Consider the following 26,786-nt stretch of genomic DNA (forward strand, 5'->3'; position numbering starts at 1 on the left):
GAAACGTAACACTGGCACGTTTCTAGCTAGGGGTGACGGTTTCAGTGACCGATCTAGCAACGCATGTCAGTACGCTGCGTGCCTTACGAGCTAAACTGTGGAGATGTCGACGCTCCAATGTAGGGCTCGTAACTTATCTGGGAAACTGTAGAATGGAAACATCTGCTTTCACCGTTTCTCGGTTTACTGCGTTCGCTGTTTATATAGTAAAGCTAGGGCTAATATGCTTACGTATGCTCCCAAGTATTTGTCCAGGTTTGTCTTGGTCTTACGTACTTTCGGCTGTTACAACCAATTATGAATTGCTTCAACTATTGTCTGCAGAATACAGCACGCGCCTGTGTATTCTAACTTCAATAAATTTTACCATAGACCATTCCTAGGCTGTACAAGGGTACTTGACGCGAACGTTCACTCCACCATTAAGCCGACGCATCCTTCAGGTAAACGTAATCGACGTACAGACTCATACTACTTTCTAGCTAAATCTCACTGGCTAATGAGGCAAATATGTTAAGCTTTGATTGCCGTAACTCGGCCTAAAATGAGGTACCACGGCGGGCCATTATGGCAGACTGATTCGTAAAGTGCAGACAGATGCGTATAGTATTAGCCTGACATTGGTTTGATTGGACGAACCATTAAAAAAATGAACATGTCATAAACATAATATATATATACATATATATATCTTTAAAGTGGTTGAAGATAACTGTTCGATGTCTTCATAATTACGACTATAAAATTGAGAGTGTGCATTTCAATTACGCAGCACGTATCACCATAGAGAATCCTGGTGTGAATGACTGTGATGAAATAAACAAAGACGGCCAGAATAACAATGACCCGATCCAACTTCCACCTATGTTCTAGTGCAAAGAGCCAATGGAATAAGACCGCTCTGTTGCATTTTCATCGCCAGCTACCGCTGACATTCAACCATGTTGGCGTGCGTGCGTGCGTGTGTATGTACGTACTGTGCCGAGATCGAAGTTTTCTCTATACTAAAAATGAATTTTTCGGTAAGTCGAGATTACGTTAACTTTAATCTTTGAACAAGTTACATCTGCTGCTAAATCTTTGACGAAATTGTAATGTTTACTTTTATATTAGAGATATTTGTAAGTATAAACTTTAAGGTTATTATAGAAACGGCCATTTTCGAGAATGCTCCTACCTGTAACTTGCCAGCCACCTATGGCGCTGTATGATGACACTGCAGGCCTAATCTACATTGAAAGCAAGCAATAAAGGATCCTAACTAATCCAGACGAGAGTAATAAATATACTCAATCTTTCTGCTGTACGTTATTAATTTGATACAATCAGTTGTTTTTCAAATCAGATTTAAATAACGCTTTTTACTGGTAAAATTTTGACTACTGCAGTACATGTTTTGTTGTAGAAGGCCTTTAACTTTAAAATTTGTTTAGCTCTCCTTGACGCTTCACAACAAAAGCACAAGATGCTTTATACACACTTGACTTAGTTCGTAGGAAGCGGGGCACTTATCGCAATCGACTGCCCTAAGTAATTCTATTTTTGTTTCGTTTTGCCCTATATGAAGCGATGATGGACGACTCTAATAACAGCTGAAATAACCATCTGTACGCCATCAACTACTGACGAAGAAACAGTTCTATAACAGCGTCTTGTTATTATACAGCGACTTCCATATCTATATTTAACTAATGTTAGGATAGTTACTGTGTCGCTACTGCCTGCAGCCAAAACAAGTTCTGCTAGGACAGAAAAAGTCCTCATCGTAGGTCACTTCCTTTCTATTCAGTTGACGCATTTAATTGTCGAAACGATTTCGCACTGTTCCTATCTTGCTCATACGTTTATTGCACCGATTTTAAACAAGAACCAGTCCGACACACCGGGCAACTGCCATCATCTTAACCATACTGCTACTGTTAGCTAAGGAGATACTGGAGTTTGCTATGCCTAATATGATGATTACATATTAACAATACGAAGATTTATCCCTTGTCAATAACACAGCGGCAATGAAGAGTAAGAACCTGCCATATCGGAACGGTAGCGGGGTCACTTCCAATCTACAATGTTGCGTGTTGCCACAGCTCTACCACTGATAGGTCAAATCGGCCTTTTGTACTAACTCCGTGTCAAGTTAAGCTAATGTGTAAACCGCTACCTGTACCGTTGTTTTGTTGGCTGGGTGGGTCCGTTTGATGAACGGCGAGACGGATGATTTGTGTCGCGACATCGTTGACGGCGGGCTGGCTGGCTGGCTGGCTTATAGTTCGATTTGTGTTCGGTTCAGAATAGATTGACGCTCGTTGCTGAACCATAGATCACATGCTACCATGAACTGCCTCAATAGCTCTCTAGGTGCTAAACTTTTGTCTTCATTCCTGTTCCTATTTTTAGCTATGCCTATCTATCGTTCGTAATGTCCAAAAGAATACGGCTATTCCTCCCATCACTTTTCCTCTTAGTTTCGCATAGCACCTCTCGAGCCTAGATAGGTACATTATTAGTAAGATCATAAGATGATCCGTGCCCAGTCCTGACTCTAGCTGTGTCTACAGCCTTCGCTCTTTCCCAGGTGCTTCGTAAAGGCTAGATGCAGCATTTAACGTTAACATTAGTTAGAATGGATTGATACAGTCGGTTCGTTCCGTACTCGCAGGTACACACATACATACAGTTTCACGAACGCTTAATCGAAGCGCGCCGACATGCATAAAACGGGTCAATAAAGTGACAGCCGTACCCACTGCGTCGGGGCTAACGATCAATTGTGGTGACACATGACATCAGTAAACGGCGAAAGGCGGCAGCGGGGGTGTCACCACCAGAGGTGGCTGAGCTATCGGCGACGGCAAAAACGGCTTGGTCTGAACATCCTTTATCACTGCTGCAAACGACAATGCGGTGGTAAGGACATTGTCGTTCGGCCCACCCTGCCAAAGAACCGGCCATACGATGACCATGTGTTGGTGTCTAGGCGTTCAAAGCAGTTGTTCTTCATATTGATTTTCGTTAGAATCAGACGAAAACGAAGACGCTCGCTTGCAGTCACCTGTGGACTGACAGCTTTGGATAAGCGACAGCAGCAGTAGTCGAGCCTTTTTTAGCTCAGCGAGCATTAACCGCAACAAACAGCGTGATCGAGTGATGTGTGCCTTTGTCCCGACGTGTCTGAGGCTAAGCTTCGAAGCCTTAGCACGTTTAAAAACGGGCCAAGTGAAGCTTAACCGTTAAGAAAGATTCTATGTGGGGAGTGTCTATCTAGAGCTGCTGTGGACTCATACGACGTTGCCGCTGCGCAGCCGAAGTCGTTGTAGCATTCAACGAGATATATACAAGGGACAGCATCAGCGTCAGCAGCAGTAACATGAACCAAGTTCGCCCGTTGGACGTTCGACGTCGATAACAGGTCACAGACAGACAGACAAGATACTCATAAACAGGCGAATGTAGACAGAAGACAGTGGCAGCTACGGCGCAAGACGGCGACTATTTTAAACACCGAGTTGCAATTCGACTCAAAGCGGCGAGGAAAACGGACCGCAAAATCGACCCGATCCGTCGTGGCCTCGAATAGCAAACGACGATCAGTGTCAGTGTTGCCGTTGCTAGAACAGCAAACCATAAATGAATAGAGTTCTATTTTAGCCGAATTAGCCGGGCTTCTACTCAAGTATCGCCTGCCAACTTATTCTCAATTTTTTCATCGTGCGCCATTCTTCAACTTCACTTACTTAGTTCCTCATCAGCAATGGCCAGCACTCGATTACTTCGAACAGTTATCGCTTCTGCAGCTGCTGCTGCTATAAGTTTGCCTTAAAAAAATCTATGATAGACATGCTGCTATATAAATTGTGTGGATTTTGGGCTATGGGAAATTTTAGAACAACTCCATTGAACACCCTGCTCTTATTTGATACCGAGCAGCTACGGTCACCCGACTAATCCAGCAGCCGCTGGTCGAAGGTCAGTCAGCACCCCGTTTAAATGCTATGTTTACTGGCTGATATCTTGGCGCACGCCTATTACGATCGAACGCCAAAGGTTCAGTACCGTAAAAGTGGTTAACGCATCGTAATGAAGCCGTTATCAAACTAGCAGCTAGAATAAGCGTGTCTCAATTCTAAACAGCCACGGAAGAATTTCTAAAAATGTAGAGTGAAGTCCCCTTGTTGTCACCGTCTCCGTGGATGCTAAACGTATCAGGAACAAGGGGTATTTCCGCCTTTTTTAATAAGTGCGATAAGCTAGAGAGAACATCATCACGATCAGCCTTAGTGTGTTCTTAAAGCCATGGTTTAATTGCATTTTACCTATTTATTAGATCGGCCAAAAAATAATTTCGGCAGCTTTCAAAGCTGATCACCTGGACGCTTTATTTACCGGTTCGGCCTGACATCTGGCAGGCTCCTTCACTGGATCGTCTCGCCTGCGCAGAACTGTGCCTACCGTAGCTGGTTTTCTCAGCAACAAAAGATCCACAACTAAGTATCGTCGTAAGCATTAGTCACTAGTACTTCCTTCACCAGGAAAAAGGCAGCCGAAATAACAAGGAGATTAAACAGAAATAAGCAATCTATTTGAATAGTGTTCGTCGAAACTTATTTTCGGGATTTCAATTTCTAAATTCGGATTTGAACCGCAACGCACGCTCCACGAAGCCACAACAAACGGAGACTAAATAGCTACAGGCTTTATCTTCGGAAAACTTATCCCAGTTACCTCAGTCTCTCGGCGTAGATTCTGTCTAATCGCTTAATGATAATCTTTAAAGCAAAATAGCGTTTTCCACGTGAAATGAAATGAAGTAAGTGCACTATTGCCGATTATCCAAACCCTCTATCCATATGCATATCACGGCACGGAAACATCACTTTTATTATCAGTATCAGTCTTCGCAACAATTAGGTGCCATGATACCACTAAATCTGATGTAGCTTTGAAAACTTAAGTTTTTTCTGACAACCCTGAGAAGAGATTTCTAAAACTAATCCTACAAATGGCCGCCTCTACGGCTGTTTTCTTTGTTACTAGAAATGTCCATTCAGAAAGCCAATAGATGCTTTCAGCAGTAAAAATAAGTGTTCATCAAAGGTTAGCAGCATCAGAATGAGCTGAAAAATAAACCCAACTTAGCTTCTGATTGATGTAATTCAATGTAACTTGCAAATTTTTACTTATCATACAACTTACGCGAATGCGCTTTACATTCAAGTACACATTTGTCTGTCATTACGTCGAACCGTCGCAACCGGATAAGTGACTGGCTATTGTACGCGCACAAGCTTAATATTATTGAACCAATAAAAGCCTGCTTTTATTTCAAAAACTAAAGAAAAAAACGAAGTTCGGAAATCTGGTGACGAAGGTCTTCAAAAATGCTTTTCGTCAATTCACGCGTACACGTGAACTTCGGCCGTGGGTGAAAACGAGACAAGGGTAATATGAAAAGTGTCGCAAGCTCAAACGGGTCTGGACATGCGCGCCTTTCTCTATAACATTTTTAGGCACACACAGGTGCATACGTGCGCACGATTCGAGTTTTTAGTATTGAGTGTTATGTGTATCAACGAAGGGTTATTGGCTATTTGGCATCCGGAAGCAAAGAGAATGACTATGTAGAAGGTAGTATCATTGCTTATAATATACACAGTGGTGACCACAGCACTAGACAGTTGACCGCCGGGGTACGAGGTTACCACTGAGATAGTGGCGGGTACTCCATCAAGCTGAGCCACATCCCGACATACATCGGCTGTCTAATACGACTTCGCCATAGGCCTGCCGCCAAAAACCGCACGGTCCCACGACACTCGACTACTACTTGGCTACTGTATATACTGGCGGTACTTCTGTGCCACCTCCCAATTTTGCTACGGGGCCAGATCAAGACGCCATGACGCAGAGCCAAGTCAAAACAACCACATGCATAACTAGCACGCCTATGGCAAGCAATACACACATGTTGACGTTATGTATATATATAAAAGTGTATTGTCACTTGCGTTAAAGTGAAGTTTAACTTAAAAAAGCATTTTTTTGTCGGATAACAAAATGCGGTCTTTCGATAAGACCGCCCGGAACAGTTAAGAACCTAGTTAGGACAACGAGTAAACTGGGATCAAGCAGTCGTCCTTTAAAATTAAAGCCTAATACAGGTTGTTCGTTCTAGAATTCATAGATGCAAAAGTTTTAAAGTTAAATACACAGGCTTATATAAAAGCATTGAATGATTCGATCTTTTTGCTGCGATACATACGCAATTATTCACTATTGCAATTATCCATTCGATAGCATTTAAACCGAAACACCTATATATATATATATATATATATATATATATCTTTCGGTTGACTTTTTGCGTTTTTAGTCGTTTTATTAGCGAGTGGATATTGTCAGAGACAAGGTGATGTAAACCATACAAATTTTGATGTTCAGAGTTTCAGCTACTACTGGATGACGGCGGTGCTCTAAGGGATCCGGCAGGTTCGCTCGATTTTATTACCCGCACTTCTTTGGCGCTTATGCACACATCTAGATCGACGCTGTCACATCTCGTTCTCTCTCCTCATCTCTACCCCGAATGGTAGCTGGCTTCGCCGATGCCATCGCTCCGACTGTATCTTTTCCGAATTTATTTGACGACAAATGTTACGTCGTCCAGCACGGGCAAGATAGGCACGAACTATAGAGCTATAAGTCTCATCAACCATCCGCGTGTGATTTTAGTGTGCTCGTATGTCGGAGTACTTATTCCGGTTTGCTAGACTTTTGTGTACGATACCGACGACGAATGTTAGTCCTCATGGAGAGCGCCCGGTGCGTGAGTCCTGTGGTCTTTTAGTCACTGGTCAGAAGACAGAATTTGCTGGGCGAGCTTGATGCTTCTACCGTTGCTCGCGACTACCTGCATTCCTACTAACATCTCGTTGCAGCCGTTGAGTCCTTGAGCTGCGCGAATGATCAGAACTTAGACAGGACATCACGTCCTTCAGTTATAGCTAGTCAGGCGACAAACGACCAGCGGAACGAGATATCTTTGACAGCGGTTTAATGCCCGCAGAGGCGCCCATTTCTCAGTTGTGGGCTTTGCTAAAACAGACGCTGGGCACTGGTAGTAAGACGAGTCAAACAAAGGCAAACGTTGTCACGAGGTGTTTATCGAATTTGCCTGCATTACCTGTGACGCTTGTCATGCTCCATGATCCATTCGCGTAGCTATTCGACAATTGCGGCACCTGCCACAGGCGGATCGACAGGCCAGATCCTGCTCATGATGGATTTCTGATCCAGGCTCGAGGAAACTGTTGGTGTTATCATAGGCTACTGGTACGTCTGTACGGTTCGCGGACAGGCGGTTTACAATAAGCTTTAGTAGTCTTAGGTTCTATTTACAAATGACGGGCAAGTTAACGCGTCTCTTTAGCTGGGTGAGTCTTAGGCTTGCCTTTTACATCGACATTATAAACTTCTGATGGTGTAGATGTGATCCCATCTTTGGCGTCCAACTCCGCTTCCATAACCCCTCTTCGCATCCTGAATCAGACAGCGATAGCGACAACAACAACGACAATATCAGCACATTGTCACTACTGGTCGACCCGGATAGCCAGCGATTTGGTCTGGCTACATTGCATAGAACGGCTGCAGCCATTGTTGGCCCCATGTTCCGCTCCTGTTGCCGCCCCCACTACCTTTCTCCGACTCTTATATAGTAGCAGTTAGCAGATAAGTATTTGTCTTCTTCGTATATGCCTAGCTTATTGTTTGCTGCTGCTGCTGCTGCTGCTGCTGCTGCCGCCGCTGCCGTGGTTGCTACGTCCAGTGTTGCGTTGGATCCGCTGCGATGACGAGTCAGGGGGAGGTTGCGTCGTCGCCATTTAAGTTCATTCAGTCAGTCAAATGAACTATGCCACTGTTTTCCTCAACAGTCTAGAATCAGCCTGCCATCTTGTAGCCTCGCTGGTTCGATTGTCGGGCGCTTTCGTTCGTTCATTGGTCGCTGGCATCGGTTACTATCGCACGCTATCGGGTACCTGCCGAATGTAAAACTGTCACTTTTGACACCTACTGCCATCAGCAGAGCAGTTCAGGCCGCTGGCACAACAGCTGGCAATAGCCATGTGGACCAGTCTGCCTCGTCAGGACTACGATCGGTTCCGACCAGTATGGAGATTATGGTACCATAGTTTTACCGCCGAAACCGAAAATAATCTAGATATGAAAAACGCGGGCTATAACTCAAGGCCGGACGGACGTTAGAAATCGATTCCGAATTTTTTCGAGTTTAGCCTACATGTACAAATGCACATAACAAATCTACGCCACCTTTACAGTCCAGTAAAAGGTTATGGACCTAAGTTAAAAATTAAGCGATTCACGATACTGAAACTGGTCAGGGGTAAAGTTGCAATATATGCAAACAGTAACTGCACCGTTGCACTGATAGTTTTCTTAATTCGTATTTATTATTGGAGGGGCACTAAATCGTGCTCGTTCGTACATTGCTTATCGACATCAAAGAAAAGTAACATCTTCCGCTCGAATGATAAATAAAATTAGTATGTGCTCGTATTTTTCGTGAAGAGCCTGGCCCGCTTTCTACGTTAGGTCAGCAGTCAATTGGGCAAACGTCGGCTGCTGCTAGCAGAAATCCGTCCCGTCAAATAGGGGTAAAATCAGATTTGTTAACTGGCGCACGACGAGGAAATGTCGGCTAGACCTTATATCAATCACAGTGGTACAAAGAGTACTGATGCACTAAAAAAAGTATGGACGATAACGTGCGTACGTAAAGTGATGGACAATTGTTGGTCCGATAAGATTTTTCGGCGCGAACGTGATAGGGATGTCGCTGCAAAGATGTTTCTAAACCTATTACAGTGCTTTCAACTTTGGTCACATCGAGAAGCGTTGCAAATCATCGTAGGTTTTAGGCACAGCAATTCGGTTCTATATTCAAGGAGGTAAACGATTTTTCAATGTTCAAAAGCACCACAAATGTGACAATGGCTCGTTTCGATCGAGGAAAGCAGTTCCATAGGATTGGCGAAAACAATCAGCGCCATTCTTCGAAAAGCCCTACGAGCGGCTTACTAAAGCCTACACACTGAGATTTTCCGTATCAGCTATAGGAGCATACTTATAGAGTAATGCTAGCATTCACTAAACAGCAGGTATACACCGACTGCGTCAACATACAAGACAGATGGGTATTTTTATCTAATATTAATCGTTATTTGTAAACTGCAACTGGATAATATATATGCAGGTTATGATTTTGTGCCATCTGTTATTCAAAACTGTGTTTAACATGCGCGCGAACGATATTGTTTGCCTTCGCGTGCTTCTGGACGCCTACGTCGTGCTTGTTGTTTACTATTATAGTCACTGCTGCAGAGAATAGCCCAAGCTGATCTCTCGTCTCGCTATACAGGACGCTGCCCTAGTCAAAGAGCTGACGCTACCACGTTGAGTAGATCTTGCGGGTCCACGTGCTGTACAGATGCATACGGGCTGTACAATAGAATCTCGGCCAATGAAATACATCTCGAAGGAGCTTATGAATGGCCTGGTAAAACGTTGCAGTCTGCTGCTTTCGACCACATGAGAGAAACAGTTTACGAGGCTCCTTGTAATGCGACGAGACAGTGACTAAGCAGAACAAGCAATGATACTTAATCGATTGTGAAGTTCATCGTTTGACTTATTTGATCATTTGATAGGAAACAAGTTGATTCGTCTAAATACAGATACGACGAGAACGCGAAGTACTCGACCGCTGAATTCCGTATACAAGTAGATTCCGTATCTACAGCATCTGAATTTAAGACTTTTCCTTATACTGGCTTAGTTCTGATGTCTGACTTACCAAGACGGATGTTATATACACGTAGACAGTGGACCGATTATTTTCTGTGCCGACATGTTCTATTAAGAATTAGAATGATTTTCTATTAAATAATCCTTCAGAGATCGCTAGCCGTGAACCGAAGTTCGTAATTCCTAAAAACCCTAAGTGATGACAACTTGCAGATTCGTATTTACTCCCTGTACACGAAATCATCTCATATATTTAACCTGCTGGCATTCATAACATTACCTCACACGACGTAGCGATAGAAATGGAGGTAATGAGGTAGCGAAAAACAAAGGTCTCCATTTGTCTACCCTGCAAAATAGTCAAGGTCGTTTGAAAACTGTTTCTGAGTAACCTTCGTCAAACGTTCACTAGAGCATTAGGAGAAAACGCTGAGGTTTTAAAATCGATGAAGATTACGAAGTGACTCCGATGGTTTTCGGAAGGGAAGCGTATCGCCTTGAATTGGTATATGCTTGTTGGTTTGTACGTGTCAACATACTCGACCTATGAGCAGGATAACTGGTGAAATTTCCTAGATTATTTTCTTTTCCCTGTTACAACTGTGGCGCGTAGCATTTAGTAGAATGGGGTTCATCGGAACTTTTCGAAATTATCCGTGAAGCGGTGTTACAGTCGAACCTGAGATGAGTGGTCTATTGTTAGTTTTTTTTCGCGAGACAACAGGCTGAAATCGTACATGGTAATCATACGTGAAACAGGACACAAGCTTAGATTTTTCGTACGAAAAGCATTTCGGTGTAATTAACAATGCTGAGATAGATAGATGGTTGTTTACTTCTAGTTAGTAAAGTCAGACTATCCATTTAGGCCATTTTGTTCCACATATGAAACATTGCCGATCCTTCGACAGTACTATTCATCCGAGAAATAACAATTCTCACAATCCCGATTTGCTAGGGAAAGTTTGTTTCTGGTTTGATTTGAAGGGAAGTTTTCATAATTGTGATAGCGCAAACTACCGAACCCGCAGTATTTAAAAAACGCACTACAAATACAGACATACATTGGCCTATCTAGGGTTCTCCTTAATGGTATCAAGATTCCACTTGTGATACATGTCAATCGAAATTTACCGCTACGTCTGCGTTTATATGATTGCTATATATTACTATAGGTATTGTCTCACAGGCAAGAGGCTGCCTAATAGTTGTCCAGGTCTTTCCTTTGCGTTTCAAGGAAAGCTGCTCTGAGACAGACATATACCTCTGCAACGAATTTTTTCCAATGTTGTTTTGGAGAGCCTGGTCTAGGTTTTATGGAGCCTTACTGCTGTCCTTCGCCTTGCTTTTCAGTATTCGTCCGCCCCGGCCGGCCGTTGTATTGTTCTGTTGACAAGTTGAGCTCATAATATATTATCGGCTGTTTCAGCTTGTTGATGCATTTAGCAGAAGCACGCGGTACTTTGATAGCAATAAGCCATTATTATAGGGACCATCATCGGATCACCGTGCGCGGAGATTATCCGCACGAAAAAATTACTCGCAATTTACAAAAATAATTTTTAAGATTTTTTATAGCTGTTTATTATTATATAATAATTTTTATAGAAATTGGTCTTACTCAGACTTAGCATATAGGTGTCGTCGAATTATTTTAAAGGCCGCGCACGTTAAACAGCATTAATAGACGTTGTCCTATATATGCATACGTCCTTCATTTTCCTTCAAGCTTCGTTGATTTTCCAGCACACTGAACGTTATCCGCTTTATGTTTTGTTAACTTCACCCGCAAGTGGACACACCCTCACAATTTTGAAAACGGTTGACCGTACGTAGTTTTAGGTAAAGGCTGCTGTACTCCCCTCGTCTATACATCGTATTCTTCCTAATGACGATCGAACCGTATACGTACCAAGTACTGACCCATTACCAATGCCCATTATGTTAATTAATCCCATTGTGGCAATACTGTTCCAGTCAAATTTTAGTACTAGAACGCAGCGTTGCAATTAGCCGCCGTGATTGCATAAATAGCAAACTACCGGCTCAGTGGACGCTTCGATACATACGTTACTCCTGTTGTTTCGGCTGTCCACATAGCTTTTCTTTATGACTTAATAGACTCTACGTCCATTTATTCTGCTCAGTACCGCTTTAGCGCATTCTAATGTGTTCTTTATCAAAAAATAAAAAACGGGAAAAAGGCCTCTTTTCGAGCCCACTTATGGGTACTTCGTACCTCTTAAGGCCTATCGTTCCTTGCGTTATCTGCCATCCTACAGACAGTAGACATAGATACTTATACCTTTAATTTAGCTCACTTCTTCTCTCTTAGTCATCTTGTTTCTGCTTAGCAGTGTGAACACTTACTTGAACGTACCTTCTCAGCCTTCTATGATACCTATAGACAACGTCATGATGATGGTATGGTAGCTCTTGTTTCCGCTGCTGCTGCTACTGCTCTCGTTGATGATGACGACCGGCTTTATCAAGCAATGTCGATCGATCATTACATAATAAACATATCATAGTAATTATGATCATTTTTGTAAGACGCCGATGCTTCGACCTGTAACCACTTACTGTAGCCGCACAACGCAACGGCCTCGCTTGTTACTTTGCCAGCTGGCAAAGGCGATATAATATATATATATATATATATATATATATATATATGTGTCTGGTACTGGTGATTGCGTTAAGTCGCGCGAGTGGACGCGCTGGTATTCGCCGTTACCAGCTGGCAAAGTATATATGTACTACTTATTGCAGATCTGAGAAAACACCGAGTGACAGAATCATATAGTCACGGCTACCACAATAACAGAACGTCATCCACGACGTTCATATTATCATTGTCCACAGCGGCATCTAGCAAAGCAGTAGCATCAGGAAGCGCTGGACACTGTTGTGTGACTACGACAATGTGAGAACAGCATCACAATCAGAAATGGCACTAGGCCGCATACTACGCTGCGCACGTTATGGCATGAAAAGCAAGAAAAACAGGTACTAGAAAGATATCACCGGGAGAAAGGACCATCTCATTTCTGCGGCCGACGAAGCCGTCGGGTGAACCCGATCGCCGCCACCGCCGTCGTCATCGTCGTGCGCGTACCGCTGACAAAGCGTTTGTGCTTGTGGTGTTAACGCGTGCGCGCGCGCGAAACCGCCGCCACATGGTGACATGGTCGATGAACAGCTATAATATAAAACAAAACAACAGCAGTAGCAAAATTGTCGTAAACAAAGTCGAGAAGGGCATGCCCACACGTTGTTTAAGCCGGAATAAAACGAACAGTGAGATGGGTAGGAAAATTGCTAGAAGCTCCCTTTCTCTTTTAAGGCTTCCCACAGAAAAAAAGCGGCCGAAAAATAGACGAAAAAATACACCGGCTACTGGTACCGACGACAGCAAAGGCAGCCAGGACCAGCCTGTTCTGCAGTTTTCTTCGTAGGACACCGCAAATGAAAGAGCAATATGTTCAATGATTAATCCTAATGGGCAACGACAAATAACCATTGTAGCAGGACAGTGGCCACGACAGGCAAACGCGCAGGAGGCCAGCCGAACGTATGCATTCTCGGTCCGAACACACTGGTTGAAACTGGACGTACACTTCGGCCAAATGGTAACAACGAGTACGATTAGCTGGGAGACGATAGATCATGAACACAACAAATTGTTAGCGTCCAAGAAGAAAAATGTGAATAAAGGCAGACGAAAAAAAAGGCAGGTTTGCTTTAGCTGCGTAGGACAAGGGAAACATCGAAGGCGATTTTGGATGACTATTTCTTAGTCTACTAAGGTACATAATCAAACAGGAGTTAAAGTGTTGATCTAGTCAGACTTGGTGGCAATGATTGAAATGACGTTGGACGCAACGCAAATTTTTTTTTAATACAAGAAAGAGGGAGGCAGACCGTTTGAGTCGCGTCCGTCGCCGTCACGACGTATATCGGCCAACGGAACACGCGGAACAGTGTCATAGGCGAGTTAGAATGATGATGACAATGATATAAAGTATTTGGGGCGTTGACAAGCACTCAATTGGCTATTTTAACCGCATTACGGGCGCGGGGAGGGGGTAGGTGGGGCAAACCGGAGAAAATGACGCTAATAATAATATAAACTATAGCTATAACATGTGCACCTGGCTATTTTTGTTCGAAACATAGCGTCGTTATACGGCTATACAATAAAGAAACGGTGGTAGCACGATAGGAACGTTTAGATCTGCTCTGTGTGTGCATGCGTATATGTTTGCCTACTGATAAGAAAGCAATCGCGAAAAATTGCCACTTGACTATAATACGGCCGTTGTTACATGACTGACTGCAGTTTCGAATGACCCTTCCTATTTACCGACTGCGTAGCTATAATTTGTATGTTGTTACATCATATTTGGTAAGAGTGGTAAGCCATACTTAGTGTTTTACCACGTTACCTGTTAACTAACGAACAGTATCAAATGAAACGGTCGTGTTTGTGGTGGAACGTGATAACAGAGAGCAAATCGACAAGGAACTTAGGATCGACTTCAGAAAGAATGATGCTAAATAGCTAAGCAAGCAAGAAAATAGGAACAGAAATTTGTTAGTAGCAATTGGAGTTGTATGCAGAACGGAGCTTTACTTAAGCATTACCCTGATCGATCGCCGCTAAATACAGTCATATCGGACGAGTTAGGTGCGTGCTTGTCCAAAAGAAACCCTACTGTTATGGCCTTTCTGCCTGTCCTCGAACGTAAGTACGTCTTGCTCGCAACATTAGACCTAACGCTTTATGTTGCTTCTATTTTTCCGCCAATATGACGCCATTGACAGCCTGGACAAGCTCAGGCCTTACATTTTAACATTGTTATCCTACTCCCTATTCGAGGTGTTTCTTGAAAGCAAACCGGGTTCGACGGGTACAAATTTCAATCTCTCGTCGGATTGCTTTCCTACACCTTGGGCCGGAAACCCATTTGTGGGCTTCTGATCACCCCAGACAAGGGTAAACTACTTGAGATAATGTAAAAATGGGAAGCGTTCATGTACGCTAACATATTAGGCATGTGCACTGCAGTTGGGCAACAAGTACGCACTAGTGTAACGTGCAGTGCGTATTGTTGTCGCTCGTGCTTCTAGCTCTAACTATCGCTAAAATCCCGTTCTTGTTGTATTAGATGGGCGTATCTATTCTACATCGTCAAACAAACGAACGGCCATCCGTAAAAAGTAAATTAGCGGCATCAATTCGTCTTTAATATTCTACGAATACAGTTGATTTTTAAATCATCATATAGATCATTTAGTGTTACCGTCTGTATTTTACACTCGAAGGCTGACTTATTCGATATATATATAGATAATAATATAACTGAAGTACTCGTTTCTAGCTAGTAGAATTACTTTAGCAATGGTTCTTTGTTTTCTCTATTTTCAATTAGGCATTAATTCAAATCAGTCTAAACGTTTAGAAGTCTGCCATTGCTTTACTACATCCTGCACAAGGCCGGCCGGCCTTGTGCAGGACGTAGTACGCTCGATGTCGTACTCACGCTCGATGTCGAGCCTACAGGTCACTCTATAACGCTGAAACTAGTTTTGAATTAGCTAACTTAATAGATAATTACATGCCAACAGTCCGCTTGAACGAGGTCTAAATACTTCACACGTTATACATCACCACGTTGACTAATACGAGATTTGAAATTGTTGAGTCTGCAAAAACATCTAGAATCGTGTCTATAATTTCTAGTATATTGGACAGAGTGAGAAAGACGACCGCTGATTGATAATACCGAAATACTCAAATAATAGCTGGACGCTTCTCAAGCGTCGAGATGCTATTGAGCGTTGAGCAGGGGTGAGGCTGATATACTGTTAGAAGCATACCCAGCTAGCCAAACGATGTTCATCGTCCTTCACGACTGTTTTCTAAACATGACAAATACGTCTTCACTTAATTAAAATCGTTTACAGACTCAACAGCCTACGTCTGTCCACAATTTTACAATACGTCGCACGTATTCTGCCATACAAATTATACTATTATTATTATTATTATATAGAATACTTACCTACAGATCGTCACAACCCATTCTTGCGTAGCGTATGACCTAGAGGGGTACTATTTGCTACAAGTTTGATCCGTGCGTGAAGGCCTTTTAACATTCGACAAACCGCAAGTTCTCGCTTGACTCTAGCAATGCACGTTTTGCTTCTTCGTGGGTATATTATTTAAAAAAAAAATGGTCACTCCAGCGCTTCATAGCGTTCGATGAAGAAGGTTGGATCTACTCCTAGCAGAAAAAATTAGGCAGTCAATTTGTTACGTCCAATAATGGAAATATCATTTTTTGCTCAATGATTTGAGCCGATACATACCGCTTGCTCTAAGTCATAGACTTTTCAACATTATTTATAGCAACTCACTGTCAGGTGAGGTGTCTAACTCAGAAAGTTATTTCGCTGGAGAAAGTTACAAGGAAGAAATTCTTCATATTATATGTATAACAAACGTCTGTGTCTCTTTCTGTTATATGTATAGTATCCTGCGGATGCTATTGCAAACATAGACACACGTAAATAGCGGGATGTATATAGAGTTCGTCCACAACGAGTAGTAATAATGTTGAGCGAACTAAACAGCAGTGACGGCATCGGCGTCACCTGCAAAGATGGACTCGAAGGTCATTCTTTCAGCCATAACAGTACGGATAACATGAAGGTAGCATCGCTACAGCGTGAGAAAAATCACGCGCCCTGTAAGCCTGGATTGAGTCATTGCAGGGCGTTTGGCCTATTTTCATCTGTCATTCTGTTTCTATGTGCGTACGTGCGGGTACGTGTCTCGCCTTCAATTGAAACGGGCCATGTCATACAAGCAACCCCAAGAATACTTCTCTATGATCAACGGAAGGCAATCACGTCACTAGCACTACTGCACACGCGAAACAATGATGAAATATAAAATTATCACGGTTAGCATTAATGATCTACGGTAATGTTGTCATTTCAGCAATAAGTTTGTAAGAGTATGTGTGGTAACTGTACTGCAGTGCAAATAGCCATGGAACTAATGACAGCAATTGATCAACGGAGCTGGTAACATTTCCATTGTAGTCCTTTTGCCATATTGACGTAAGGTGATGTGTTGCCGTATGCACCGGTGATAAACAGATATGGTACAATAACCATAGTTGTATCGAGGAACAGTGTGCGTCAGTTACGAAGCAGGCGTTAATGAAGAATATAGGTATGAAATATGAAAGAGTTCAGATTGAAAAATGGTGACGACATCAATAGGAGGGTGTAACTTCGGAACAGAAGTAATCGAAACTCTAGGCGGGTATAAAGTTCTAGCCTAAATGAAGATACGACTTTTCCGAATAGACTGAGTAACCTACACACTAATATGCAGAAGTAATTGGTAGAAAAACAGCTACACGCCGTAATCTTTTTTGCTCGCTGGCGTATTCGGACTATATATAGCAGTGCTCAAATAGTCCTCTCCAGATTGCCCGCACTCATCGCGCGAATATGGCTAAGCTACGTTCCAGAACTGGGCGTTACAGAAAGCGAAAACACTGATCGTAATCAAGAGAATAATTTTCTTATCATCTTAGGACAAAGTAATCCGTTTTGCCCGATGCCGTTCGGATGTCTGCAAGGCGGTGCTGCAGAGAAAAGGGCGTCTGAGATCGGCTAGCTTTGATTGCTTACAATGTTGTCGCTGTGGTACAGGGAACAGAGGCTTCTTTTCCGATAAGTCGGACCGGCCATCCGATCGCATCCTCGATCTAAATTGGGCACCTTTGGGGTGTAACTAGGAAGACGGGGTGTAGTGAAGTCGAGTTGTCGATCGACACTCTCGGCGGCTAGTTTAGCGTGGCTGAGAGAAAGTGTACCTTAGTAAAAGACGACAACGCCGATAGCGGTGCAGAGGGCTGTCGACGTTATATAATGTCTTGCCTCTAGGTGCTACCTTGTAACAGTCGTGCGGGTATTGTAGCACCAAAAGCAGCAGAAGCTGCCTTCCGGCTAAATCGCAATGAGGATGACGGTTTTAAGTTTAGCGCCCAATCGCGCCTCGGCGTAATTGAGTTGACGACAAACTCGAGTACGTCTGAATCGGATCGTTTGAGCTCGAGGGTGTTCGGGTGCCGAGAGTTCAGGGAAATGTCTCTCACTTCCTGCGCTTCTGATCCGTCTGATAACTAACTCTGCTTATATAGAAAAACGTTTGATAGACCGAATTAAACAATAACAAACGGTATTCTATCTAGCGAGGCAGGTGTTTGTAACGAACGCAAGGGATTTTATTAAGTAAAATAGATATTCTGTGATAGGTAGGTCAATTAAGCATAGTAACAACGCAGTGCGATTCTTCGTAAGGACGATGTAAACTTTTTTTGCAAATTATCCAAGTCTATAGAAAAGCAGGCATATGTGGTAGTGTTATGAAGAAGGACAGTACTGGAGGTAACAGATATTATGTATTGTCAAACAATAGGTAATTTTGAAGTGCAAACGCGGCTATAAATAGAATTACGCTGTCTTCGCCATCAACTACAACGTACAATAGACGGCGCGTTGTGCTTGAGCATTTATTTTTCTTTACGTGATTCACTTGAATCAGTACGCACACTTAAAGTAAGTATTCTCTTATTTTATTTATTATGATGGACATTTTTTTTTACCTTCGTTCCAATAACAGTTGCCTGTTATAATTAGTCATTTTTTCTAACTAAGAAAAATGTTATTCGATCCATTTTATCAGCTAGATCTGATATTTTATTCTAACTTCATGAGCACCCCTAGCTCCGACTAGTTCCTATTCTCGAGCCGCTTGCATCATTTGCTGTCTCAGCGTACGGCTGAACAATGGCGGCTGATATCCAAATATATACCACCTAGTGAACGCAATTTATGCCCACCTGTCCACGCATCAGGTACGCGCAATTACAGGCGACAGGAAGGCCTTTCTTTTTTTACGGCACATGTTCCAAGAGACTCAAGGTCCGACATCTGGCGGTAGTTGTGATGACAGCGACGGGGAGGAGGTTGTTGTATTATCAAGTGGCGTTGCAGCGTACGTAGAACTCAAGTTTCGTGGGAACGTAGCTATCGTAATAAAGGGGTAGAGGTGAGCAATAATATAGCACGACACTCCCGATACAAACCGATGCCGATGACGGTGCAGGCCATTGTAATGCGTTAGCTAGTCCGGCAAAGCCTGACTTCATAATCCGCAATCAGTCCCTATCTTTTTCCCGGCTACTGTCAAGGTAACACTAGCAAACTGAACTGATGCTGAGTTAGCGAGATAATACAATAAAACGACAAAGACGACGCGTCTTCGTCTTGTCTAGTGGTAGGAAATACAAGCACGGATGAAATAACCACTGTCCCGCCCCCGTTGTTTTTTTCGTTCTCAAACGGCCGAAATGGCCCAAACAGTTGCCGGTACTGTGTCTAAGTCGTCAATGTACAGCTGTTCGTTGAGACTGCAATGCGCTTATGTAGGTTCGCTTTTCAACACGACGAAGCGGTAATGGCGACCCGGGTAGAGGCGACATCAACACGGAACTGGCTGCATTGTACAGCTACAATCGCTCGTAAACTGCGCCCTGCGCCTCCAACCAACGTCGGAAAGATGGCGCTTCTCTTACGCCAGCAGCGATGCCGGTGTGTCGGTGTAGAGAACCACGCGGGAAATGCTACGCCGATACTCACTGCGGCGTTTGCTACTTTTAATTGGCATCTGGACACGCATATGCTTCTTGAGCTGAGTGTGCTGCATACAAAGCGTTCGTTGAACCGAGGAAAAAAGGCTGTAAAAGAGAGTCGTTCATCCCGCTCGTTCACGTCAAATGAGCTCCTTTTTCCCTTTATCTCTTTCCATTACCCAAATATATGGAGTACAGACAAAGCTAAGCGTTCATGGTTTTTGACAACGTTTCTAGCTCCTTCCTCTCGTTCCCGTTAGTACCTCGGCTTAGCTTTTGTCCTTCAAGCACTTGAGCGCTCGAGTCGGTCGGCCTTCTCATGTCCTGACCAGTTTGCTTAGCTTCGCATGCTCTCACTGTTGCGACGTCGAGTCCATAAAAAACGCACTGGCTGTGTAGCAAGTCAGAGTGTAGCATGGAGACAGAGGGACGCGGCACTTCGAAAACTTAGGACTGTCTTTATGCGGCTGCATGGAAGGGGGTGTCCTCCACAACGGCGGGTTGTTGTGAAACACATAACCCTCTTACTAGCTCTCTACTGCCGGTCGCCATCTCCGTCCTGCTTCCTAATTCTCATTGAACAGTGACGTCAGGTTCGAAACAACCGGCAACTAGTACATCGGTCGCCGCAAATCTACGAATATACTGCGACAATGATCGCTTGCTTGAAAGAGAAAAGCAAGTATCCAGGATTATGAATGGTATCATCAACTCAGCTGCTAAGGTCTGTCATTTTTTCATCATAACGTTAGCGTGCTATGTTGTGGAGAGCTTTGTTACCCCCGAGATCTAATATGGCAATAGCGCTCGATAAGCCTTAAAAAATCTTTAGCTCAGCAGTGTGGCAAGATGCTTTCCGCCCGCCCTGAGAGTGCGTATCTATGCCAGCTGTATGTACGAACCGCCCGCACTTGTGTGTGTCGCTGTCATTCCTTTACAATTATTCGTGCCCAGTCGGCCGGTGGCTCCCTCACTGGGCTGTGCGCTCCTGCTCGCTCCTCGGCTTCGGTTGTACGCTTTGTTTCTCTGTTCCCGCAGAACACACACACTTCCTAGTGCTTTCGCTCCTGTGTGCCTTTTTCTGCTCGTTTCTCTTGTTAGGTGGATCACCCTGCCGCAATCAACGCCATTCCTAGTACAAGCAAGAGCACTATCATTGCCGCCATTGGCAGCCTTAGCTATTAGTGCTGTCCCCTGCCCTGGGAATCTCTCCTTCTTTCTTTCGTGTGTAGGTTCCATTCCATTGGAAAAGCGGAACATGCATGGGATAAAACCCAGGGACCGGGCTGGTCGTGGTAGTACTTGTCGGCTGTTCGGCTGTTACCCTCGATGTTTTGCTCGACTTGCTCACTTCTATGCTATGCCCTTGCCCTGCCTTCTTCATTCTTTCTAACAGGCTCATTAAGAATTACGTGCGCAACACATTAACTCAGGTTCGGCCCTACCGCCAAGAGCTGGGACGCTACCACAAGACGAAGTCAGCGCCGTCGATCTGACTCACGAGAGACGAAAAATAAGATTTCGGCAGCGAGGCTAATTGCAGGTGCGAGGTTCCGAGGCTTGGACAACTTCTACAGCCAAACTCCACTGAAAGAGCTGACTGCACTCGTCATTCGGGTCCTAAAAACCTCGGAGTATAATCGTCGGCCTTTCTCAATAGCTTGTCATTTTGAGTATCCGGCGTTTTCATGGCGACAACGTGGGCAGACGAAACACCAACGCGAAGCGGACCTTCTCCATCGTTTGCCGAACGCCATTAGAAGCTGCATTCCAAGTCTAGAAGTTTTTCATTTTGTTCGTAGAAGCTTCAAGTTTAGAAGTCAAACGACACAATGAACACGGTTGCATTATCTTGCTGTTGCAGACTTATTTAGCATACCATTGTTATATTATGGCGGTCACTGTCTTCTACCGCCTGTTGACAGTGAACTTTTTGGAGAACAGGAAAGAGGCCTGCTCAGTTTGACTTACCTATGCTCTATTAAACTACTCATTGCCTATTACACGAATTTTAGCATATATGGCCAATAGGCCGATTGGCCGGTTAAGTATCTTGGTTAACATGCGCCGATATTACCAATACTTCTTCGCAAATGAATCCGCTAATTCTGCACAAGAAGGTCAATTTCAATTTGCTACTTTCGTACTTGTTGTCGATGTACTGTTTATGCTTTCTTGAGTACCTAGGACGCTAGGCGAACCTCAAGCATGGAATGTCTACTCGCACCACACTAAAGGCAGTACTTACTAGTAGTAGACTTTATATAGTAATTATGCAGTATATGCTATGTATTGTCTAGACGTGACGTAGTATATATAGATCGGCACAAAGCAGCTTTTTCCTAAAATCGACAATAATTTTTCTGCAACTAAGTTAGAGTGTGTGATATTCTCCCCGTGTGCATAGATAAATGAACGGGTAACCCTTTTATAAGAACAATCATCAACCTGCTCTGTATGTTTTGCTACGGCCAACACAACCTGTATACTCGGCTGTTTGGGCTTCCATTATTAGCTAAAACGGACCAAGTAGACGAACAGCCCAGATCCAGTAATTATCATACTAAAACAAAGAAAATTTTAAATTCACTTTATAACTGACTAAATCTCACAAATATTGTTTTTTTTTTAATTAGTTATTTTTTTTCTACAAAATGAATACCATGACTCTCAGTTACAAAAATGTAGTACACTTAGCGTAATCAGACATCTATCTTATGTTTCCATGCAGTGCAATTAAATAATATGTTGCGTCTGCCGAAACGATTGATCTTATGAACAATGGACGAAATAACCAAATTAAATTACACCCTCTTTCTCTGTCTAAGCTTCACTATCTTCTGCACGCGAGGTAAACCAGCAAGCAGACGCAACTCTCCCGACAAAGCGACCCTACATGCCGGAACATACTGTACAAAGCAGACCTGAGTGGAGCTAGTCTAGCATGTGCCCTTTGAGATGGCTACACCTTCTAGGTTAGGAAGCGCCTCCCAGGAGGTACTCGATGTCGACCATGAGCGGAGAGGAAAGGCGGTGCCGCATGGCCGGCTGTTCTCTGGCGTCCTGGGGAGGTATAGAAGAGGAATGCAGCAATTAGAAGTTAAAGCAGCAGACATCTCCTGACTCAGGAGAAAGCCACGAGCCAGCCACGCTTAGTGGGTGGCTTATTGAAGGTATAGCGAGAAGCATACAGCAGGAAAGGAGAGTCTAGTAAGAGGCAGGGAACGCCTGTTTCTCTGAGACGAGATGATACTTGGACAAAGCTTACCATTTTTACTAGGCGGCGTTTCACCCGATCCGAGAAGTTAGCTCGCTTGGTTCTGTCCGGCATCACAATACATAAGTTTCGTTAGCCCATTTCCACTACAATTTTCGCTGATTTACATTAATGTAACATTTAGTATAAGTCAGCGAATAACAAAACAACTACTTCAATAGTACTATCAAAGATAACGCTTCTTGTAAAAAAAAAAAAAGCATATGTACATCACTAAAGGGACCCACTTGCATCTCTTTTCCAACATAAATAAGATGCTTGCATCATAGCGTTTGTATTTCTAACAACACGTAACATTTCATCCGAGCCGGCACGGACGGATGAAATCAATAGCATGTTTCAGGCAAGTGTCACTATCTCTGCTTTATGAGTTTTTACGAATGATTCATGGCATGTATTTCAAAATTATATCATTTATTAGAAAAATTATGGAGTTCTCCATTGACTAAATATCTACGCAGCAATTTACTGGATACATACTTGAATGGGTTCTAATTTCTGAAGCGGAGGTCGAGGTATATTCATCACCACTTTTCAAACCGTACGGCGATCACCAGCTTCGACCCCTTTCGATTCTTGTGTATTCCTCAACCCCTTAGACAGAACCTACATACATATGGACAGCTCGAAGACTTTAACAGTAACTCAATTGAAATTTCAAGCTATAACCTAAGCAGAACACAACAGCCCGACACACCCGTTCAATTCATAACCCGCTTTGAAGATTTGCCACAATAAAATAACAATAGTATGTTAAAATCTAATTCGACTTGAAAGAAGAAAATTACTGAGATTACATATTTTCAAAGTAGTCGGGTTCTCTGTTGAATCTGTATACTTTTTTTAGTTCTTAAACACATCAGTTACTCGCTTACGACTGGCAGGAGGTTGTCGGTTCGGCCGTATAGGCTAGATTGTAGCCAGCGTTTTGCCCCGGGGCTCCTTCTTTTGACGAACTAAAATGTGTCAATAAGCTAGTTATCTTCTGAACTTCGAAACAAGTTTATTGGTACCGAGTTTTGAAGGTCAACATAGATTCGTTTTCTTCAGGCCGGTTCGAAACTTGTCGACTGAATTTTTTCAATTACTCCAGGCTGGTCCTACTCAGCGAAGGCAATTGCTTCGTAGTCTTTTAAAAGCAGTTGAATTGTTACATATTTGTGAACCGGCTATGACGGGAATGAATTAGTTTTTCTTAACAGCGGTTGAGGTAGAATGTATGGCTGTTAACCCAATCTATTGACATGAAATGATCAAGACGTCAAGATGAAGTCAAGCCATCAGCGAAAACGAGTTTGGTCCCAACTGGCTTTAACCGGGATTTGACGACGGCACAAACTGCGTAGAGCGACTACTCATAAATGTTAGCATAACCCCTTTGTTATGTTTTGAAAAATTCAGGACGGAGAAGCCGCTATGAAGATGATGTTACTCGAATTACAGTTTACTCTTATCGGCCCTTCTCATCTCAGTGAGCCTTTTTTTTCAGACTTTAGAGAAAGCTCCAAAGAAGAGGCCACATTATCAAGCAGTTGAGGGATAGGCAAAGGACAAGGGGCAAGAATTGCCGCTAACGAGGTAAGCGTGGATCAAAGCTAGTCGCTTTCGAGCTAGAAACAAAATGCGAATGAAATAGGTGAACTGAGCAAATAATAGCGAGATCGAGGGGTTGGGGCGTGACTGCTAGTTCGATTAGCATTAATTGCTGAACAAACGGAAGGCTTGAGCGAACCATTTTTAGTCTGACATGTAAGTTCTATCGCCTCAAGCTGAGCAGTCTGCAGCGTCTGGGGTCCTCGTAAAGAAACGACAAAATCAAAGTATACGTCTTGCAGGGACGGATAGGACTACGAATTCGCATGTTATTAGGAAAAACCGTGTCTGCCAAAGACATGAACGAATACTTGGAGCTCATGCGACGTTCAAAAATCGGCGTTTGATACACAGTGGTATTTTTTAATTTAGCATGTTTAATTTATGACCTTTCGCATATAGAATATAAAATTTCCATCCGAAATGGCTGTAGCGCGATATGGTATGACATCTCTTTACATGGTTGGTTTTTTTAAAGGAAAGGTTACGTAGATCAATAAGTAGGAATATATAGAGAAAGTGTGTCAAAAGCGCCGGCTATCAAAAAAGGCTGGCTAAGCAATACTGTATCTCTATCCTTAGGAAACCTCCTTAATTGAAAACACGAAAAAAATAACTAGTGGTTCTGGTAGTTCACACCTACTACTACTACCTACCCCCCAATATTTCTATCTATATAGATCACTATTGCTGCCACTGGTTCTCAACTAATACAGATCCATTTTCTACTCGCACATTTCCACCCTATAGACTGCTTTGTGGTAAGACCCACGAGGCCAAGTGAATGCTTGCTCCATCATAACGAACGGCTTGTCGATTTCTGCTCATCCAGCATAACGTACATTGTCGAAAACGTTAGACAATGTACGCTATGCTGGAAACAAGAGTGGGAGAGAAAAGGAAAAAGATAGTTTGAGAAACACTAGACAGACGAGGACGGTAAAGAACGTGCTTTGGTGAAGAACGCGAACGCAATACGAGTACGCTGCGGAATCTTCTGCGGTGCCACAGAGTGGAATGATTTCAATAGTCAGAAACAGGTTAGAAGCAAAGAACGTGCGAATACAGCGGAGTAAGCAAATAGGACAGGCTGCAATGACTGCTCGTGATCTCGAAGGTTGAAGACTCGAAGGCAAAACAAAGCTAAGAAGGCTTGCTGGCCGATATAGTAGCTGACCGAAGTTTTCGTTCCGGGAGTACGCTCGTATGCTGAAGGTTTGTTTAAGCTACTATTGATTCGGCCGTTGCCGCTGAGGCTATTTTTATGAGCACATGTCTAGGAAATAGCTGTTTTCGGAATGGACTACGACGGGAGCTATGAATTACTTTACATGAATGATGCCAAGAAGCTGGGTCATGAGAGAGGGCGGAAGACTGGGAGTGAAACAGGCAAAACAGGATATTCCTTCTTCGTACCCGACAGAAAGGAGAACATGATATGTCTGTGTCATGTTCGGCATGAGCTGTTTCATCGGTGGCTAGCGGCCAAGCGAGAAGGACCTAGCTACGAGCCTAAACGATGAGGGAGAGAGCGGCAGTTCCAGTCATGATGCTGCTTCAGTCACAGAGCTGCTGCGTTGGCTTCGACTATCTTCTTATGGAACGCGGCGGATAGCTAGTCGCAGTAGTCATAGTGGTAGCACTAGCGAGCCAGCGGTAAGGATGCCGACTCGGCATCGGCCTATTGATGGTGAACCATCCACATACACTAGCGTGGCATAGGGAATGAACGCAAACAGTGAACGACTGAGAAATTGGGAAGAGGGCCTACGCAAAAAAAGGGCGAAAGCAAGATATACTACAGCGGCAGGTTGGGTGATTTGTGGCGCGGATAGATGGACCCCGTAAAGTATGTGGACTGCTATGAGCCATCGAACGACGCTGAAGTTGAACTGAAAGTACGCTTCTCGCCAGCTTGCCAATGCTGGACGGTTACCGAGGCGTGGAATATATCTTTTTGCAGCGGGTGCCGTCAGAGAAAATGCTAGCACTGGCGGCTCGTTTGCACAGTACGAATGACTTGTCTCTTTCGCAGTTCTCGCTGCTCCTGAAAGGTCCTAGCCGCGTTCGGCCAAGAACTTTCGATACTTGGCACTCATACGGAGTATGGCAGGACTGACGGATTCGGATTGAGCGGGAAAAGGAAAAAACGAAGAAAACAGGCACAGGCGAACTGTGCGGTGCGTACCGACAAACTGTCTCCTCAATCGGCCAGGCTCCTGGAGTCGAGTCGAGTCCCGACAGACGCATACCCATGTGCACCGTCAGCGATCGAAGCGAAAACGAGGAACGCAGTCGAGCACCATAACGGGACAAGCGGGATTGAGAAAATGTATTTTTCTAAGAATTGTCTCAGCTTTTGATGACTTTGCTCA

The 26,786-nt window shown here is 43.6% G+C and overlaps 1 protein-coding gene across 4 annotated transcripts in view; it reads left to right on the top strand.

The window, feature by feature from the left end:
• The window catches only part of LOC111259296 (uncharacterized), a 100,927-nt gene that overhangs the window by 30,869 nt on the left and 43,272 nt on the right, over positions 1-26,786 (top strand). For 2 of the 4 annotated variants that reach the window (XR_015310525.1, XR_015310526.1), the window contains one exon: positions 22,370-23,904. The exons of the other annotated variants lie outside the window; for them this stretch is intronic. The gene's annotated coding sequence lies outside the window, so the exon portion shown is untranslated. Of the gene's footprint in view, positions 1-22,369; positions 23,905-26,786 lie in introns of those variants that run through there. 4 annotated transcript variants of the gene reach the window in all.

This window comes from Varroa jacobsoni, unplaced genomic scaffold (genome assembly GCF_002532875.2).
Source record: "Varroa jacobsoni isolate VJ856 unplaced genomic scaffold, vjacob_1.0 scaffold_317, whole genome shotgun sequence".
NCBI lineage: Eukaryota > Metazoa > Arthropoda > Arachnida > Mesostigmata > Varroidae > Varroa > Varroa jacobsoni.